Genomic DNA, 20,087 nt, shown 5'->3' on the forward strand with positions numbered 1-20,087 from the left:
ACAGCTCCGAGCCTGGAGCCTGCTTCAGATTCTGTGTCTCATTCTCTCTCTGCTTCTCCCCCACTTGTGCTCTGTCTCTCTCTGTCTCTCAAAAATAAATAAATGTAAAAAAAAATTTTTTGGTAATAAATAAATAAAAACTTACCACAAAGCTACAGTAGTCAAGTCAGTTGTGCTATTGACACAAGGACGGACATATAGATCAATGGAATAGAATGAAGAGTCCCGAAATACATTCTCACATTTAGTGTCAATTGATTTTCAACAAGGGTACCAAAACAATTCAATGGGGGAAACAGTAATCTTTTCAGATAATTGCATTGGGACACCTGGATAAGAATGGAAAAGAATCAAGTTGGACCATATACACCATATACAAAAGATAACTCAAAATGGAGCAAATACCTAAATATTGGAGCTAAAACTAGAAGCCTCTTAGAAGAAAACATAGGTGTAAATCTTTCTGACCTTGAATTAGATATGACATTAAAAACAAGTGAAAAAAAAAGAAAAAAAAAACAAGTGAAAAAGAAAAAATATACAAATTATACTTCATCAAAATTTCAAATTTTTGTGCCTCAAAGAACATAATCAAGAAAGTAAAAAGACAATGATAGAATAAGAGAAAATTTTTGCAAATAATATGTTTGATAAAGGACTTGTATCTAGGATATATAAAGAGTTTCTACAACTCAATAATATGACATGTGACCCAAGTTTTTTAAATGAGCAAATAATCTGAATACACATTTCTCCAGAGAAGACATACAAATGGCCAATAAGCACATAAAAGATACTCTATGCCCATCTGGGAAATGTAAATCAAAGCAGGTATGTTCACCTAACTGATGATAAAGGTGACACCTGCAATACAGTGGGGGAAGGAAAAGATATTCTTTTCTAGGGCAATTGAATAGCCAAAGGGACAAAATAAATCTTGACCCCCACCTCACATCATTCACAAATCAATTCCATGTGGACTGTAGGTGTTAATGGAGAAGATTTTTAAAAATCTTTTAGAATTAGAACTTGGGGTAGACAAATGTTTCTTACCATGACATCAAAATAGCTATTCACAAAGGGGAAAATTATAAGCTGGATTACATGAACATCAAAAACTTCTGTTCATAAAAAGGCACCATTAAAAGTGTGAAAGGCAAGCGCAAACTAGAAGGTATTTAAAATATAGGACTCACATGGCATATATACCATTCAGAGCCCCCTTCAAGAAAGGACCCAATGTACAGCTGTGAGAAGTGTCCCAATGCTTATAACCTCCTGCTCTTAACCCCTGTAGGGCCACACCAACTTTCTGTTTCTTTTAATGTTTATTTGAGAGACAGAGAGCATGTGCACATGAACAGGGGAGGGGCAGAGTGAGAGGGGGACAGAGGATCCCAAGCAGGCTACATGCTGACAGCAGAGAGACCGATGTGGAGCTGGAACTCCTGAACCGTGAGACCATGACCTGAGCCAAAGGCAGACAATTAACCAACTGAGCCACCCAGGCACTGCTAGGTCCACACCAACTTTCAAGAAAAGGTCATGCTCTTCTTGGAGTGGTTCTTGATCAATAATTAAGAAAGGCAATAATGACCAAGCATGTTCTTTGTGGTGTTCCCCAGCCAATGATAAGCGAGGTATTGGTACAAGTGCCTAGCTATTTCCACCTTTACTCCCTGTGGGACTCCTAAACTTTTGTTTCAGACTCCCTGTTGGGTTGTCAGAGACCTTCAGGTCTGCACTGTAGTCTAATGTTTTCCCTACCCAGTCCTGCTTTCTTTCCTTTTCTTTCATGGGTGTTGTTCCACAACAAGCCTTTCACACTTCTAATTCTGCCTCAGTCTCTACTTCTCAGAGAACTCAAATCAGTTCACCTTATATCTGGAAAGAACCACTATAATTAATAAACAAAATGGCAGACAACCCAGTGGAAAAACAGGCAATATACTTAAATAGGCATTTCACAAAAGAGAATATCCAAATGGCCAATAAATGAAAATGTTCTTTATTAGTTTCCTGGGACTGCTATAACCAACTCCCACAACCCCTGTGGCTTAAAACAACACAAATTCATTTTCTTACAGTTCTGGAGGCAAGGAATCTGAAATTAAGGTACTGGTGAGATCACCCTCCTTCTTGAGGTTCTGGGGAAATATCTATTCCTTGCCTTTTCTGGTTTCTTGTGGCTGCTGGCATTCCTTGGCTGGTGGCTACATCATTCCAATCTCTGCTTCCATTTTCCCCTTACCTTCTCCTCTATTGTGTCTAATCTTTCTCTGCCTCTTTCTTATAAGGACACTTGTTATGGCATTTAGGGCCCACCAGATAATACAAAATAATCCCCTTATCCCAAAATCCTTAATCACAACTGTAAAAGTTTACTACGTGAGGAAATATTCACAGCTTCCAGGAATTAGGACCTGATATCTTTGGGGGGCTCACTGAAAGACTTAGACCTAATCTTAGGACTATAGAAGGCTTCCCCTCCCCATATTCTCATCAACACATCACTAAAGGCCTATTTACAACGGATCTTTTTATGCAGTACATCATATCCAGCTATCAAGAAGAAATTACAAGGCACACTAAAAGGAAAAAAAAAAAAACCAGCTTGAAGAGAAAAAGCAAGCATTAGAACCAGACATTGGATATTGGAATTATCAGACAGGGAACTTGAAATATCTGTGATTAATATGCTAAGGTCTCTAATGGATAAAAGAGACAGCAGGCAAGAACAGATGAGCAGTATTAAGAAGAAAGATGGAAATCCAAGAAAGAACCAAAAAGAGACACTAGAGATTAAAAACACTGTAACATAAATAAAGAATGCCTTTGATGAGCTTATTAGTAGATTAGATATATAGCTGAGGAAAGAATCTCTGAGCTTGAGGATATATCAATAGATATCACCAAAAATGAAAATCAAAGAGAATAACAACAACAGCAACAAACCAGAACAGTATATCCAAGAATTGTGGGATGCCTACAAAGAGTGTAACACATACAAGGGAATACCCAAAGGAGAATAAAGAGAGAAAGGAATAGAAGAAATATTTGAAACATTAATGACCAAGAGTTTCTCCCAAATTGATGTCAGACACCAACCACAGACCCAGGAAGTTCAGAGAACACTAAGCAAGAAAATGCACCCCCCACCCCCAAAACCACATATAGGCATTTCATTTTTCAAACTATAGAGGATCAAAGATAAAATGTTCTTAAAGAAGCCAGAAGAAAAAAAAGAACACCTTAATTATAGAGAAACAAAGATAAGAATTACACCTGACTTCTCCTCAGAAACAATGCAAGTAAGAAGAGAGTGGAGTGAAGTATAGTTGGCCCTTGAACAACAAAGGGGTGAGGGGCATGGACATTCTGTACAGTCAAAAATCTGAGTATCTGGGGCACCTGGGTGGGTCAGTCGGTTAAGCCTCCGACTCTTGATTTTGGCTCAGGTCATGATCTCATGGTTCGTGGTTTCAAGCCCCACATCAGGCTCCATGCTGACAGTGTGGAACCTGCTTGGGATTCTCTCCTGCCCTCTCCCTCTGTCTCTCCCCTGCTTGCTTTCTCTGTCTCTCAAAATAAACAAACTTTAAAAAGAATCTGTGTATCAATTTTGACTACCCCAAAACTAAACTGCTAATAGCCAATTGTTGACAAGAAGACTTACCAATAACTTAAATAGTTAACATATATTTTGTATGTTATATGTATTACATACTATATTTTTACAATAAAGTAACTAGAAAAAATGTTATTAAGAAAATTATAAGGAAGAAAAATACATTTACAGTACTGTGCTGCATTTATATATATATAAAAGCCACGTATAAGTAGACTCACAAGTTCAAATCTGGGGTGTTCAAGGGTCAACTGTATTTAAAGGGTTGACAGGAAAGAAAACCACCAACCTAGAATTCTATACCCTGCAAAATTATCCTTCAAAAGTGAAGGAAAAATAGACTTTCTCAGGCAAATAAAATTGAGGGAATTTATAACCAGTAGATTTATCTTGCAAGAAATGTTAAAAGAATTTCTTTAGAGAGAACAAAAATAATATAAGTCAGAAACTTGGATCTACAAAAATGATATTGAAGAAGGAATAAATGAAGGTAAAATAAAAACTTTTATTTTTTATTTTTAATTGATCTTACAGATTGCTGTTCAAAATAATAGCAACAATGTACTTGATTATATATATATATATATATATTTATATATATGAAATAAATGACAGCAATGATACAGAGATGGAAAGGAAGAGCTAGTGTTATTATTATAAGGTACTTACATTGTATGTGAAGTATAGTGTTATTTTAAAGTGGGCTTGGGTTAGTTGTAAATGTATATTGCAATCTCTAAGGCAACCATTAAAAAAAGTTTAGGGGTGCCTGTGTGACTCAGTTGGTTGGATGTCCGACTTTCACTCAGGTCATGATCTCTCAGTCCATGAGTTCAAGCCCCACATCCAGCTCTGTGCCGACAGCTCAGAGCTTGGAGTCTGCTTCAGATTCTGTCTCCCCCCTCTCTCTGCCCCTCCCCCACTCATGCTCTGTCTCTGTCTCTGAAAAATGAATAAACCTTAAAAAAATGTTTAAATAAATAAAATATATGGTTTAAAAATATATAACTGATATTTTAAGAAATGAGAGAAAATGGAGTCATATAAAATGTATAATTAAAACCACGAAAGACAGGGAAAAAATTAAAAGACAAAAAGGAACAAAGAACAAGGACAGCAAACAGAAAACAATAGCAAATATGGCAAATATTGATCTGACTATATCAATAATCACTTTGGATGTCAAAGGTCTAAATGCACCAATTAAAAGACAGAGAAAAATTCATAGGGGCATGTGCACTCCAATGTTTATAGCAGCACTTTCAACAATAGCCAAATTATGGAAAGAGCCTAAATGTCCATCAACGGATGAATGGATAAAGAAGATGTGGTTTATACATACAATGGAATACTACTTGGCAATTAGAAAGAATGAAATCCTACTATTTGTAGCAACATGGATGGAACTGGAGGGTATCATGCTAAGTGAAGTCAGCCAGAGGAAGACAGATATATGTTTTCACTCATATGTGGAACTTGAGAAGCTTAACAGAAGACCATGGGGTAAGGAGGGGAAGAAACTGTTACAAACAGAGAGGGAGGGAGGCAAACCATAAGAGACTCTTAAATACAGAGAACAAACTGAGGGTTGATGGGGGGTGGGAGAGAGGGGAAAATGGGTGATGGGCACTGAGGAGGGCACTTGTTGGGATGCGCGCTGGGTGTTGTATGTAAGTGATGAATCACAGGAATCTACCCCCAAAACCAAAAGCACACTGTATGCACTGTATGTTAGCCAAATTGACAACAAATTATATTAAAAACATAAATAAATAAAATAAAGTTTAAGACCCAGAAAACAAACAAACAAAAACAGGCAATTTGAAAATGTTTTTTTCTTTTACATGGTAATTCAGACACATTTACAGTAACTGATATGATCAATGTGTTTGATCATTCGTGTTCAATTCTGTCACATTGTTTATAAACTTATGAAATGATATATTCTTACACTAAAAAAATTTTAAAAATTAAAAAATAAAAGACAGAGAACATCAGACTGTATCAAAAAAGACCCAACAAATGTTATCTACAAGAAATCCACTTTAACTATAAAGATATATAAATTACAAGTGAATGCATGGAGAAAAATATACCATGCTAACACTAATCAAAAGCAAGATAGAGTAGCCATATTAATTTCAGTGCACACTTCAGGGCAAGCAAAGTTTTTAGAGATATATGGCCATTACGTAATGACGAAACAGTCAATTCCCCCAAAAGATATAACAATCGTTAATGGTCATACACCTAACAACAGAGTGTCAAAATATGTGAGGCAACAAATGCTAGAACTGCAAGGAGAAATAGATGAATCCACTATAGTTGGAGACTTCAACATCCATCTATCAGAAGTGGACCAGTAGGCAGAAAATCAATAAGGACATAGTTGAATTCAACAACACTATCAATCAACTGGATAGAATTGACATCTATAGACTACTTCATCCAATAACAGCTGAATGCACATTCTTTTAAAGCCCACATGGAACATTCACTGAGATAGACCACATTCTGGGCCACAAAACACACCTTAATGAATTTAAAAGAATAGAAATTATATAAAGTCTGCTCTTGGACCATCATGGAACTAAACTAGAAATCAAGAGCAAAAAGATAATTGGAGAATCCCCAAAGACATGAAGACTAAACAACACACTTCTTTTTTTTTTTTTTTTTTAATTTTTTTTTCAACGTTTATTTTTGGGACAGAGAGAGACCGAGCGTGAACAGGGGAGGGGCAGAGAGAGAGGGAGACACAGAATCGGAAACAGGCTCCAGGCTCCGAGCCATCAGCCCAGAGCCCGACGCGGGGCTCGAACTCACGGACCGCGAGATCGTGACCTGGCTGAAGTCGGACGCTTAACCGACTGCGCCACCCAGGCGCCCCAAAACAACACACTTCTAAATAACAATGGGTCAAAAAAGAAATCTTAAGAGAAATTAAAATTATTTTGAACTAAGCAAAAATGAAGACACAGCTTATCAAAATTTGTGGGATGCAGCAAAAGCTGAGGGAAATTTATAATGTTGAATACATACATGAGAAAAGAAGAAAGATCTAAAATCAATAATCTAAGCTTCCACCTTAGGACCCTAGAAGAAAAAGCAAATTGCATCCAAATAAGCAGAAGAAAAGAAATAAACAATAGAGAAAAAAATCAATAAAACTGAAAACAGGAGATCAGTAGAGAAAAATCAATGAAACCAAAAGCTGGTTTTTTGAAAAGATCAATACAGTTGATAAGCCTTTAACCAGACTAACAAAGGTAAAAAGAGAAAAGATACAAATTACTAACATAAATGAAAGAGTTGAGGGTTGCCTTGGTGGCTCAGTCAGTTAAACGTCCAACTTCAGCTCAGATCATGATCTCATGGTTCTTGGGTTTGAGCCCCACGTCTGGCTCTGGGCTGACAGCTTGGAGCCTGGAGCCTGCTTCAGATTCTGCGTCTCCCTCTCTCTCTGCCCCTCCCCTGCTCTCTCGCTCTCTCAAAAGTACATTTAAAAATTAAAAAAAAAAAAGAAATGAAAAAGTTGACATTACCACAGATCATTCAGACATTAAAAGGATAATAAAGGAATACTGTGAACAACTCTATGCTTACAAATTTGGAAACCTAAATGAAATATCTTTCCTTGAAAGATACAATATGTCAATATCCATATTGGTGTTGTAGTATACTGTGGTATAAAAATAGTCTGAATAGGTCTATATACAGTAAATAAATTAAATCAATAATTAATAGAATAATTAACAGAAGGTACCAGGTTCGGATGGATTCACTGGTGAATTCTACCAAACATTTAAGGAAAAAGTTGTATCAATTCTATACAGTCTCTTTCAGATTGTAGAAGCAGAGGGAATACTTCCTTAACTCATTCTGTGAGACCAGGATCACCCCAATACCAAAACCAGAAAAAGACATTATAAGAAGAGAAGACTACAGGCCTATATCTTTCATGAATACAAATGTAAAAATCCTCAACAAAATATTAGCAAATTGACCTTAACAATGTGTAAAAAGAATTATAGAACACAACGAAGTGGGATTTATCTCAGGTATGAAAGAAAGGCTGGTTCAACATTTGAAAATCAGTCAATGTAATCCACCACATCAACAGACTGAAGAAAAATTATATGAGTATATCAATAGATGTAGAAAAAGCATCTGACAAAATCCAACATCCTCTCATGATAAAAATTCTCAGTAAACTAGGAATAGAGGCAAATTTCCTCAACCTAATTTAAAAAATATCTACAAGGAACCTACAGTAATGTCATACTTAATGGTGAGAAACTAGAAGGTTTCCCACTAGAATCAGAAGCAAGGGAGGGTGTCCCTCTCCACTACCCTTTTTCAACATTGTACAGGAAATCCTAACTAGTACAATAAGACAAGAAAAGGAAATAAAGGTTGAGAAGGAAGAAATAAAACTGTCTTTGTTCACTGATGAGATAATTCTCTATGTAGAAAATCTAAAAGAATAATATTTAGCTGTGAACTTAAAACTCCTCTAAAGCAACTGTTGTTTTCTTTAAAAAAAAAAAAAAACACAGTAGTTTTTTAAAAAAAACAGCAAAAATTAGAATGACAATGAGAAATTGGCTTATCCACCATCATAATAGGAAATTTTAATACATCTTCTGTAATTTACAGACCAAGTAGATTAAAAACAAACAAACAAAATAAAAGTCAGTAAGGATATTGATGACTTGATCAACACAAATAATGTTTGACTTACACAGAACTCTGCACTAATCAATTTAGGAAAACATTCTTTTCAAGAATCCATGATATGTTTGACAAAAATTGGCCACATACTGGTACATAAAGCAAGTCTAAATTAAGTTCAAAGAATTAGACATACAGATCACATACAGATTCATAGAGATCACATTCTCTAACAAACAATTAGTAACAATAAAAATATATAGATATGAAAATTAAAACATAAAATCTAAATAACTCATGTCATGGGTCAAAGGAAAACTGATGGTCTGAGGCTCCAAACTTCCATAAGGTGAAATGGCTAATTAAAAATATGATGATAGAATGCTTAAAGAACCTTTAAGAAAAGAGAGTCCAATGATGAATTTAAAGCTGCTTTTACTTATTCAGCATTCTCTGTGTTAACAGGACCTCTCTTAGCTAATGCTCATTATGTCAATCATGATTGGCCTTGCTTATTACAGGTCCATAACTGAACCAATCACTATGGGTAGAGGGATGGAATCTTCTGATTGGTCAGCCTGGGCTACGTTCTACCTTTGTGAAGACGGAAATGAGCAGGGAGGAATGTTTTGACTCCTAGACCCTCTAAGGCCACATGGGGCCAGAAAAGAGGTCCCTTCTGGGAAGGCAGCTTGACAAACAAAATCATCCTTCATGCCATAAATATGATTCTATAAATACTCCTGAGTAGAATAATACAATGACTCTATAAACAAAAACTAAAAACCAAAACCATGGCTAGTTACCACACTCAGGCCAAAGTTTAGGATTTCTGGGTGGTGCATTTTCCTCTTTCATAAAGTTCTAAAGCAGCCTCTGTAGATTTAGCACCCTATATCCAAAAGATAAGTTTAACCACCACCACCACCACCCCCAGCATACCCAAGACCCAATGGCAAAGGGACAGCAGAAATACTGCAATAAGCCTCCCATTTGGCAATGAGGAGAAGGAAAAACCATCCAAACTGTCTCCTAGTACACTCCATGTTCTGCAGGGTAGGAACAGAGACAGCCCCAGGCAGTCTTCTGGGTCAGCCAACCCAATTGCCTTGCCTCAGGATTTCCATGGCCACTTCTGAGTAGGGTGTAGGGGAAGACTCCCATTGAGGGACTACTTTAGTGGCCACTTCCTTTCAGCATAATTGTTGGGCCTGGGACTTCCCTAGAGTTTGAGCAATCACACACCGCTGTTTGCCAAGCTTGGGAGTTTTTGGAAATATAAAATGCCTGCAATCATAGTGGGAAGCTGTTCTATTTGAGAACACAAACTCTGTTAACTAGTAACTAGCCCCATAAGCCTATTCCTGGTTATGGTCCTTGAACTGGACTTGCCCTCGTGGTTTCTGACTCAAAGGTAAGCACTGCCCTTTGGCCTTGTATTCAAATTGAGGGCTCCCTTGTAGACCTGAAGTGGGAAATTGAGTTAATCTGACACTTACCTCCAGTCTGCATCCCAGTGCATGGTGGGAAAAGAGAATTTATTAATTCCAATTATAGGTAGATCTAGGGATGGATCCAGCTACTGGCATAACTAGATCTTGAGGCTCAAATACACTCTCAAGGCACTGTCTCTTCTTCCTTCTCCACTCTACTTGCCTCTGCATGGCCTCATGCTAAATGAGGCTGTGTTTATATAATGGGAAAGATAGCCTCTGGAAGCCTCAGATTCATACCCTTTCAACTTAGCAAATAGCTAAGAGATCATCTCTCTCCCCATATCGATCTCAGGCAATTCTCTGGCCCATTTGAGTTACGTGGCCATCTCTGTAGTCATGTAGGTGGGGCACCTCGGCCAGCTTGAGCCAGGTGGCCACATCATTGTGACGTGAATAAAAGATGTGGCTGGGCACTATGATTGGCAGTTCTATAGGGACTATGTGGAGTGGGATGAAATGTTTCAAAGGAAGGGATACTGGGTAGACAAAGACAAGAAAGGTCCACCATAGAGGGGCAAGAGAAAATGAGGGTCAAATAGTAAAATAAAGCATGGGAAGTAACTCTGCAAGAGTTCCTGAACGTATTATAAGGGAACTCAAATCTGACTCAATTTCCTGATGATAAAAGCCAAGAGGGAAACATGGTCAGTGATGCAAACCAGATGCCAGCTGAGGTCTCCAGGCCCTGGGGAGGTCCAAAGCATGCCCCAAATTTCCTCCTTTTTCCCTGCAGGCTTACTTTCTCAGGGTTCTTGATCCCACAAGGGGGATCTGTCCCACACCATATGGCTTCCAGATGTGAGGCTTACCTTTTCTTTGACTTCCACAAAAGATTTCCCTTGCACAAAGTAGCTAGTGAAGATTTTTACAGGAAAACAAAGTTGGTTGGAGAGTGGCCTTCAAAAGTCCTTTGGCTCCTGTGATGGGCTGAACTGTGCTCCCTTCAAAACTTAAAAGTTGAGGTCCTAACCCCCAGGACCTCAGAATGTGACTGTATTTGGAAACAGGGTCTTTAAAGACAAAGTTAAAATAAAGTCACTCGAGTGGGCCCTAATCCAACATGTCTGGTGTCTTTATGAGAAGAGGAGATTAGGACACAGAAGGAAGAGCACGTGAAGACAGAGAGAAGACAGCCATCTACAAGCCAACAAGAGAGGCTTTAGAAGAAACCAACCCCACTGACACCTTGATTTTAGACCTCTAGCCTCCAGGACTGCAAGAAAATAAATCTCTGTTGTTGAAGCCACCCAGTCTATGGACTTAGTTGTGGTGGCCCCAGCAAACTAACATAGCCCCTGTGCCACTGGTGGTCACCTTACTCGCCACCTCACAGACACCTCTTCCCATTCCTCTCCTTCTCAGAAATCAAATTCCCCTCTTTGTTTCAATCTGTGCCTTATCTTGTGTTGCTTGGCCTTTAAAACACCCAGTTCTTGGACTTCTACCTCATGCCTCACAGCTTATCAAAATATTTTCCCAAACAAGGACCACCTCCTAAGAAGAACTCCACTACCAGCAATTAGGATCGAAATAGGTCCCCTTGGGTTGCCTGGATGGCTCAGTGGGTTAAGCATCTGACTTCGAAATAGGTCCCCTCATTTTAGCACCGTGCTTGTGATGAAGACAATCCCTGTGTTAGACAAGTGTCCCTATGATCCTCATGTAAAGAAACTGAGCCACGATCAGGGCATCCGCTACAACATGCCCACAATAAACCCAACCATCTCAAATACATGGCCGAGGGCCTACCACCCAAGGGCAGTGGTAATGAAAGCAAGTGGTGTACTTTGAGGGAAAGTCAGTATTCAAAAAAAAGGAGTTCAGGAGCATAGCCTTTGTTAGTCTGGCTCGGTCAAATCTAAAGGAGGAGATATCCTGCATATTCTTCAGTTAATCCTCTATAAACATTATTTCTCAAGGGTTAAGATTAAGGTTGGCAGCAGGGGTTCTAAAAACCTCCCAAGGCCACAGCACACTGGCATTACTATTGTAGATTTTAGCAGCTCTATATAAGTTTAAAATCAACCAAACTGTTGATAGGACAAAATGACATTATCATCCCCATTTTACACTGGGGGAAATTGTTACTCAGCGTGGTTGAGTAAGGTCAAGGTCAGAGTCAAAGTTTATACTCTCGTCTATTTGATGCTGAAGACTCAAAACCTCTAACGTTTAGTTCTTGATCTCATTCCTACTTAGTTTGAAAAGCATATATAGTGTGGGTAAGAGCAGAGATTGGCTTCAAATCCTGGCTTTATTTATTAGATTTTGTGTTAGTTACTTAACCATTCTGTGCTTTAGTTTCATCAAATGTAAAGTGAAGATTGTAATAATATTTGTCTCATAGGGTTGCTGTGATATTAATTGAGCTTAGAACGAGGTCTGTCATGTAGTAGGTAATTGATGCACTATTCTTCTTCTCTAGTTAGAGCTTCTTACCTCTGTTTTACCTTCAGCAATAGATATGTAATAAGCACCTCCTCTGATGCGAAAACTCAGCCTCTGCCTTCAAGCTGCCCTGGTGGGGGTGGGGGGACAGCCGAGTCAACACCTGGGGTACTGTAACCCCAATGTGGGTGGTGAGTACTACAATAGAGGCTGTGGCAACAGACTTCAGAGAACAGAACAGCCAACTTCCTAGGGGAGGAGAAGATCACAGAGTAGACACGTTTGCTCCAGCTCTAGGAGAATGAGTAATGATATCCCCGGAGGGGCATCATCGTCAGGAGCTGGTGGTGGACGGTAGAGCCATTCTGAGCAGTTTATTGAAATGAACTGGGGCTGGGGCTGGGGTATAATGGCAGAGATCAGAGATGCTTTTCAACTGGAGGGATGGCTCAGACTGGTGTCTGAAATAGTTCCGGCCAGCATAGGTGGGAAGGTGATCAGCAGGTAAGGGAGGCTTGCTAGGCATCTGTTGTCTAGAAAGATTCCATTCAGATCCCAACAAGCTTGGGCTTGAGTTCTCTGGAAACTCAGATAGGCTGAGCGTGCCAGGCTGTGGGGAGGAGCGGGAAGGTTCCACCCTGGGCGGCAAAGGCACCAGCTCCTGGGCTTGTCCCATCTGCCTCAGTTTACCCTGTGAGAGATGTAATGCCTCAAGGGATAGCCTGGAGGCTTATGAGTCCTGAGGCTGGCATAAGTGACAGAAGGATCAAATCATCTGGCCCTGAGCTTTGGAGCCCAACTCAAGAGAGCTGGATTAAATTTGCAGCTCTTTAGTGAAAAAAATCCACCTAAGAAATGGCTGCCATGTTGCTGATAAGACCAGCGAGTTTCCTACGTGGCAGCTGGGATGTGTCCTCTCCAAGTTTCACCGGACCCTCCGGTAGAAGTTAACTAACACGAGACCAACAAGAGCCTTGATGTGCAGGTCTTCCTTTCCCTCGGCAGAAATGTTTTGTGACAACCGAGGAATACAGAAGAGCGAGAACGGTTGGGGGAGCTTTCAGACTTACAGTACACAGTAAAGTAGTAAAGTTTCCAATAAATCCTGCTGTTGGGAAATAATCTGGTAAAAAGTTGCTAAATCAAAGAAAGGAAGAGAAAGAAGGAGGGAAATACAGAAGTTTCATCCTCAGGAGCCATAAGTGGGCAACCAGCACCAGTGCCCATCATCCTCAGCACATCCCCAGCCTGATGCCTGGCCTTGGAGCTTCCGGGTCCACTGGGTCTGACCTCTCTGATCCTGAAGGAATCTTTTCCACCTTTTGCTGGCTAGCCTCTTCCTGACACAGCTTTCCTTCTGCTGGATCTGCCCTGCCCCAATCTGGTGTCTTCTCTCCGGCCGAGTAAACTGAGCCGACCTCCAGGGTGCCCCTTTCACTTTGGCCAGCGTCCATACCACACCAGTTAAACTTCTTGTCATTCAGCTCGTCCCTCTGGACACTGGGCAGCAGTGGCAGCAGGCCTCAAGGTGGGCCTAGTGGCACCTGTGCTACTTGGTGGCTTACACCTGAGGAAGTCCCTCTTTAGGGCTGGCTCTGCAAATACAGCTGCTTATCATGAGCAGCTTGTGGCAGAGGGTCCTTTCTCTTGTGTCTTTTCTTTCTTTCCAAAGCACCAAGCACAGAGCCAAGCACACAGGACTTGTCTCACCAATACCGTTTGGAATAGAAGTGTTGGCCACAGAATCCTACCATCTTTTTTTTTTTTTTTGGTAGTCTCCGCTTCACTTGTACGGGGAGCCCTCTGTTGGGAGTGGGGGGCATTTGGTGGTGGCCGTGCTCTGCTGTGAGGGTTGAGTCCCAGGACGTGTGGTGAGGAGCCAAGGAAGGAAAAGAAAGGTCCTTCTGCGTCCTTGTTCCCTTGTTCTATTCTCTTCTATGCTCCTTTTGAGAGGCTTCCCTCCTGTTACACAAACACCTCTGAGGTCTCCTGGCCGATGAATCTGTTCTCCCTCTAGACACAGGCAGTGAACTCCTAGTGTCCATGGCAGATCACTTTGGATCCCAGATGGAAAACATTTCCTGCCTAGTAACCTGAGCCAGGTGGACCGTCCACTTCCCACCTCAGGTCACAGATCACTGCTCCGACATTCTGTAAAACCCCATGGGTGCATGGGTAATAACATGCACCTACAAGTGGGCATGGCTGCTTGGGAGGCTCTGTCATTGCAAGGTTTTCCTGCTGTCATCTGAGGTTATTATTGCCTCCATTTTTAAAAGTGAGGAAAGTGGGGCACCTGGGTGGCTCAGTTGGTTAAGCATCTGACTCTTGATTTCAGCAGCTCAGGTCATGATCTCAAGAATCATAGGATCGAGCCCCACATGGGGCTCTGCACTGACAATGCAAGCCTGCTTGGGAGTCTCTGTCTCTCTCTCTCTCTGCCCCTCCCCTGCTCATGCTCTCTCTCTCAAAATTAAAAAAAAAAAAATTTGAAAATATAAATAAATAAATAAATAAATGTGAGGACAGCAACCTGGAGAGGCCAGGGGCTTGCCCAACGCCACACAAAACAGAGAAGCCTTTGTGCTTCTGGGTCAATGCTCTTTCCACATAGACTGCACCATGTGAGTGTCAGGAGGGGTGGGACTGTCTCATGCTCTCTGAACACACAGGCCTTCCCAGTAGCGTCTCTTTCTCTCCTTCCCTCCTGGACAGAGCAACTGTCCTGGACAGTCCTGCTCCTGGACAGAGCCTGCTATCCTGTTGGCATAAGGCTCACTGTGCTTGAGTTTGAGGTGAGGAGATTCAAGGTAGCCGTTATAAGTGTCATCCATCCTTGGTCTTGAGGAAGGCACCAAAAACTTGTGGTATTCTTGGCACAGGGCAAAGTGGAGTACAGGAGGCAGGTGTGGGGGGAGCTGTGGGGGAGCTCTATCCTTGCCTTGGGTAGTTTAATTAGCTCCTGTTCTGAAGTGTGCTGGTAAAAGTGCGCATGGAGAATAAAAACCTGTAAGTAAACAGTGGTTCCATTTGTACAGCTAAGAACTTGCAGAGGGGCAAGTTCTGGTTTTTCAACATAGTTTCAGGTCAAGTGCAATTGTAACTCTCATCACTGCCCCCAGGTAAATTCCATGGCTTCTTTAGCCCTGGAACAAAGTTCTGGCTTTCAGACTTCCAGAGGCCACCATAATTAATGTCTTCTGTCTGCATTTTTCCCCCTTGTATCTAAATTTGAGGGCTACTTCTGGTATGTCCTTCTCCTTGCTTAGATTCAACTCACATTCACTGGCACGGTGTTAGGGGTTTTCACCTACATGGTCTCATGAAATTCTTCCAGCTAGCCCATAAGATTGGTTTCTTCTCTCAATTTCAGTGATGAGGCACCTGAGTTTTCAAGTGGTTAGGTCATTTGTCCCAGGTCACCAGTCAGCAAGTGGTACCCAAAGTGCTAGCCATGTGCTGACATGTATGGACAGGATGTATGGACCCATCCAGGGTCAGAAGCTTTCCAAACCCACTCAAAGCACCAATTGTCTTGTTTATGTTTTTCTTACAACTACCCCACAGCCTCAACCACACCTTTAAAGTTACTCGATTATCCATACAGCTGGGTTTACAGTCCGGGTCTCCTTTTTAAGGGCTGACCTTCCCCAATGTCCCTCCTGAACCTCTGGGACAAGGAGTTTCACTACAGACTATAAAGGCCCTGTGAGGCTCTGTGAAGAGTCTATTCTCTCTGCCTCAAACATTCCTCCCTCTATACCAGTCATCCCTACTCTAGTAGATGGAAGTAGCTATAGATTTTATTTACTTAATAGGTTTTCTCATCCCCAATTTTCTGGTAGCAGTGTTTGTTCTTCCTTTTTTTTTTTTTTTTTTCCTTTGGGGAACTTCCTGTCCCCTAGTCGTAATCCTCAACTGTCCATCTGGTTCTCCTCCATCCCCTGGCGACCGAGGAGAGATGTGTGACTGAAATTTGGACCATCAGAGGACCCAGTCCCTCTGACCACCGTGATTGGTTCAAGGATGAGTGTGTGACCTGGTCCAATTTTTCTTCTTTAAGCAATGATGCAATGAATCAATCCCAATGTATTGGGACTGACATCTTCTTTCATTTGTCCAATTATTCCCATGGGATAAGTGTCCGGCTTGAAATTGCCACGTCATATATAGGTGCATTTTCAATGTTGGTATGTTTCGTGAGGTTGCCCTCCAGGAAAGCTGTCCCAAATTTATACCATCCCAGCAACATGTGAGAGTTGGTTCTGCACATCCCAGGAACACCTGGTGTTGTCAATCTTTTAATATTTGCTGGTATGAAAAGTAAAGACAGCTGTTGAAATCTATTCCCAGTTTTGGTTCTCTTTTTGGGTCATGCTCCCACATGCCTGTCCTAAAGTTACCTACCCCTGGCCTTGCTTCTAAACCTCTTGCCTGGTGCTTCATCCAACTTTATTGGTCTTCTTGTATCCTGTCCTCGCTGTACTAGACTGGAAAAAGGGTTTTTACCTTATACATCTCCCTTTTTCCCCTAGCTTCTTGCAGCTGCTAAGAACAGTTTGGAACCCAATAATTATGTTTTGAATGAATGAATGAATGAATGAGTGAATGAATGAATGAAAACCCTTCTATGACCCTCCCATTTCCTGTTCAGTTCTGAGTGGTGCCATGTAGTTGGGTGAGTGTTAACCTGAATAAAGAAATGTCCAAGAACATCAGATTTCGGGAATCCACCCACAAACGCACACACTGAGTTCCATCCCTGAACTGTAATGACTTATTTTCCTGTGAGCACTTATGTCCAGTCAGATCCCTTCATCTCTAAGCAACATATTTGTTCAAGGAGATGTCATACTCTCCCTGGAGCATTTCTGCCATCCCAATCAATCCACCAACACTGCAGGATCAAGTTCAGTTTTCCATTCCTGTGACCCTGAGTTGGGACTGCACGTGGAATCTGGAAAAATAATTAACGTTTGTTGAGTGCTCACTATTTGCCAGACTTTGTGCTAGGCATTTTAAATACTTCATGAGTCGCATTCTTCATGGTCCCTTTGATGTCACAGGCTCTTCTACAGGGAATTTCCACCCTGGCTATTCCCAAAGGAAACGTAGGGTTCAGGAACTAGTTGGCTGCTGTGCCTTATACTTCGACTTTTATTTATCAGTCAAATATTGCCTTTAGAATTTAAGTCTTCCACATTTCTTACGGGGTCTATCCTTGGCTGTTTCATCTTTCTGTGTGGAATAAATGGGATTATTTTTCTGTGATGCTGGGAAGTTGGCTGTTGTTTGTTTACAAGAACATGAGTTTTGTGTATTGATTTTGTATTTGGCTATTTTTCCAAACTTTCTCACATTTTTTATTTTTTAAATTTTTAACTTTCATTTTTAAAATTTTGGTTAGCTTTAAATTTTCTACGTAGACAATATCTTTAAGTAGTAAGTCTTGTAACAGACAAGATGATGATATTTTAACAATTTTTAGAGAGAAAATTCACATACTATACAACTTACCCATTTAAAGGCTACAATTCAATTTTTCTTAGCATATTCACAGAATTATGCAACCATCATCATGATTAATTTTAAAACAATAAAAGGAAATTTTAAAATTCTTTTTTTTTCTTCCTGATTGAATTGATTAGGATCACCAGTAGACTGATTAATAGTAATGGTGATGATGGACAATTTTGTCTTGTTCCTGATGTTTCTGGAATGTCTGATTTTTCACCACTGAATAAGATGTTTACTAACAGTTTTTTGATAGTTAGACTTGATCAAGGTAAGAAAGTTTCCTTCCACTTCTAGCTTCAAGAATTTTATCTTCTTATTTAGAAATAGACACACATTTTATCCAATCCATTTATCAAGGCATTTATTGTGATGGGAATAATCTTTTCTTCCTTTAAATCTATTACTGTAGTACATTAACAGATTTCTGCTTAAAACCATCTCTGCAGGGACACCTAAGTTGGTTGAGCATTCCAACTCTTGATTTCGGCTCAGTTCATGATCCCGGGGTTGTGAGATCGAGCCCTGCTTCAGATTCCATGTTGAGAGGGGAACCTGCCTGAGATTCTCTCTCTCTCTCTCTCTCTCTCTCTCCTCTGCCCCTCTCCCCAGCTTACACAGGCTCATTCTCTCTCTCTCTAAAAGGAAAAAAGAAAAACAAAACAAAACAAAAAACCATCTCTGTCGTCTCTATGCATAATCCTTTAAAAACACCATTGGATTCAATTCGCTGATAGTCTATTTAGAATGCTGGGCCTTTAACTTTTTAGTGTAATTATCTCATAGTTTTCCTTCCTTCTTTTTTGGTTTCTTTCTTTTTTTTTTACTGTGTTGTGATGAACCAGGGTCATGCTTTTCTCAAGTTGTTTCCAAGTACTGAGGAAAGTACAAAGCCCCGCGATTTGTGCTCAGTGTGGGACTCCTCTAATAGGCCGTCACTGTTCTGGAACTTCTCACTGGGCTGGCAAAGATTTGAGCAGATCTGCATCCTGGTCTGACAGCTTCCTCTGCCCAACCTGGATGCCACCTTTTGTTTCTCTTTCACAAGTGTTTTCACCCAAAACCCTGTGCGCTCCTAATTCTAGTTGGCTTCCCAGAGCCCCCGTTTGATACAGGTGTTATCTTTCCAGCTCGGCCTCTAGAGCTAGGGTGCCTGGGTGGCTCAGTCGGTCAAGTGTCCAACTTTGGCTCAGGTCATGATCTTGTGGTTGGGGGGTTCGAGCCCCGCGTTGGGCTCTGCGCTGACAGCTGAGAGCCTGGAGCCTGCTTCAGATTCTGTGTCTCCCTCTCTCTCTGCCCCTCCCCTGCTTGTGCTCTGTCTCTCTCTGTCCCTCTCTCAAAAATAAGTAACAGACATTAAAAAAAATTAAACTTGTAGACTTAGGTTTCCTACACTCTGGAAGGATTTATGTACCATGCCCACAATCAGATCCTTGAAAGTCAGACGTAATTCACCAACAAAACCATCTGAGCCTGGTTTTGGTTTTTTGTTAAAGGGAAAGAACTTTGACAACAGTTTGAATTTCTTCCGTGTTTATTGGCCCATTCAGGTTTTCTGTCTCCTCTTAGACAAATTTTGGTAATTTGCATCTTCCTAGAAAATTCTGCATTTTAACCTAGATTAAAAAAATTTTTTTATTAACATTAATTTCTTTTTAGTAATTTTTGAATGCTTTAAAATCTCAATAGGTGTGTTTCCTGCTTCATTTTTTTAATGTTTATTTATTTATTTTGAGAAAGAGAGAGAAAGAGAGACTGAGCCTGTGTGAGTGGGGGAGGGGCAGAGAGAGAGAGAGAGAGAGAGAGAGAGAGAGAATTCCAAGCAGGCTTCACACTCAGCACTGAGCCTGACATGGGACTCGATCTCACAACTGTGAGATCATGACCCGAGCCGAAATCAAAGAGTCAGACACTCAATCGACTGAGCCACCCAGGCACCCTTCCTTTTTCATTTCAAATGTTAATTATTCTTTAAATTTTTATTCATATATCTTATTTATAACATGTAATTAGGTTTGTCTATAGTAATGGTCCTTTCAAAGATCAAGATGGTGTTTTATTAATCAAGGTTATTTTTGTATGTGAGTATTCCACCTCATTAAATTCTGCTAACTTTTATACTCCATCCATTTAATATCTTTGGATTTATTTTGTTGATCTTTCATTCTAGCTTCTTGATTTTAATGTTTCCTTCATTTATTCTGAATTCTTCTTGTTTCTAATAAATTTCCCCTGACTCCACTTGGATCAGGTCCCAGTAGTCCCTGAAAACAAAGTCCCAGGACGCCTGGGCGGCTCAGTCGGTTAAGTGTCTGACTTCCGCTCAGGTCATGATCTCGCGGCTCCTGAGTTCGAGCCCCGCGTCGGGCTATGTGCTAACAGCTCAG

This window comes from Prionailurus viverrinus, chromosome A3, assembly GCF_022837055.1.
Source record: "Prionailurus viverrinus isolate Anna chromosome A3, UM_Priviv_1.0, whole genome shotgun sequence".
In the NCBI taxonomy this organism is placed as follows: Eukaryota; Metazoa; Chordata; class Mammalia; order Carnivora; family Felidae; genus Prionailurus; species Prionailurus viverrinus.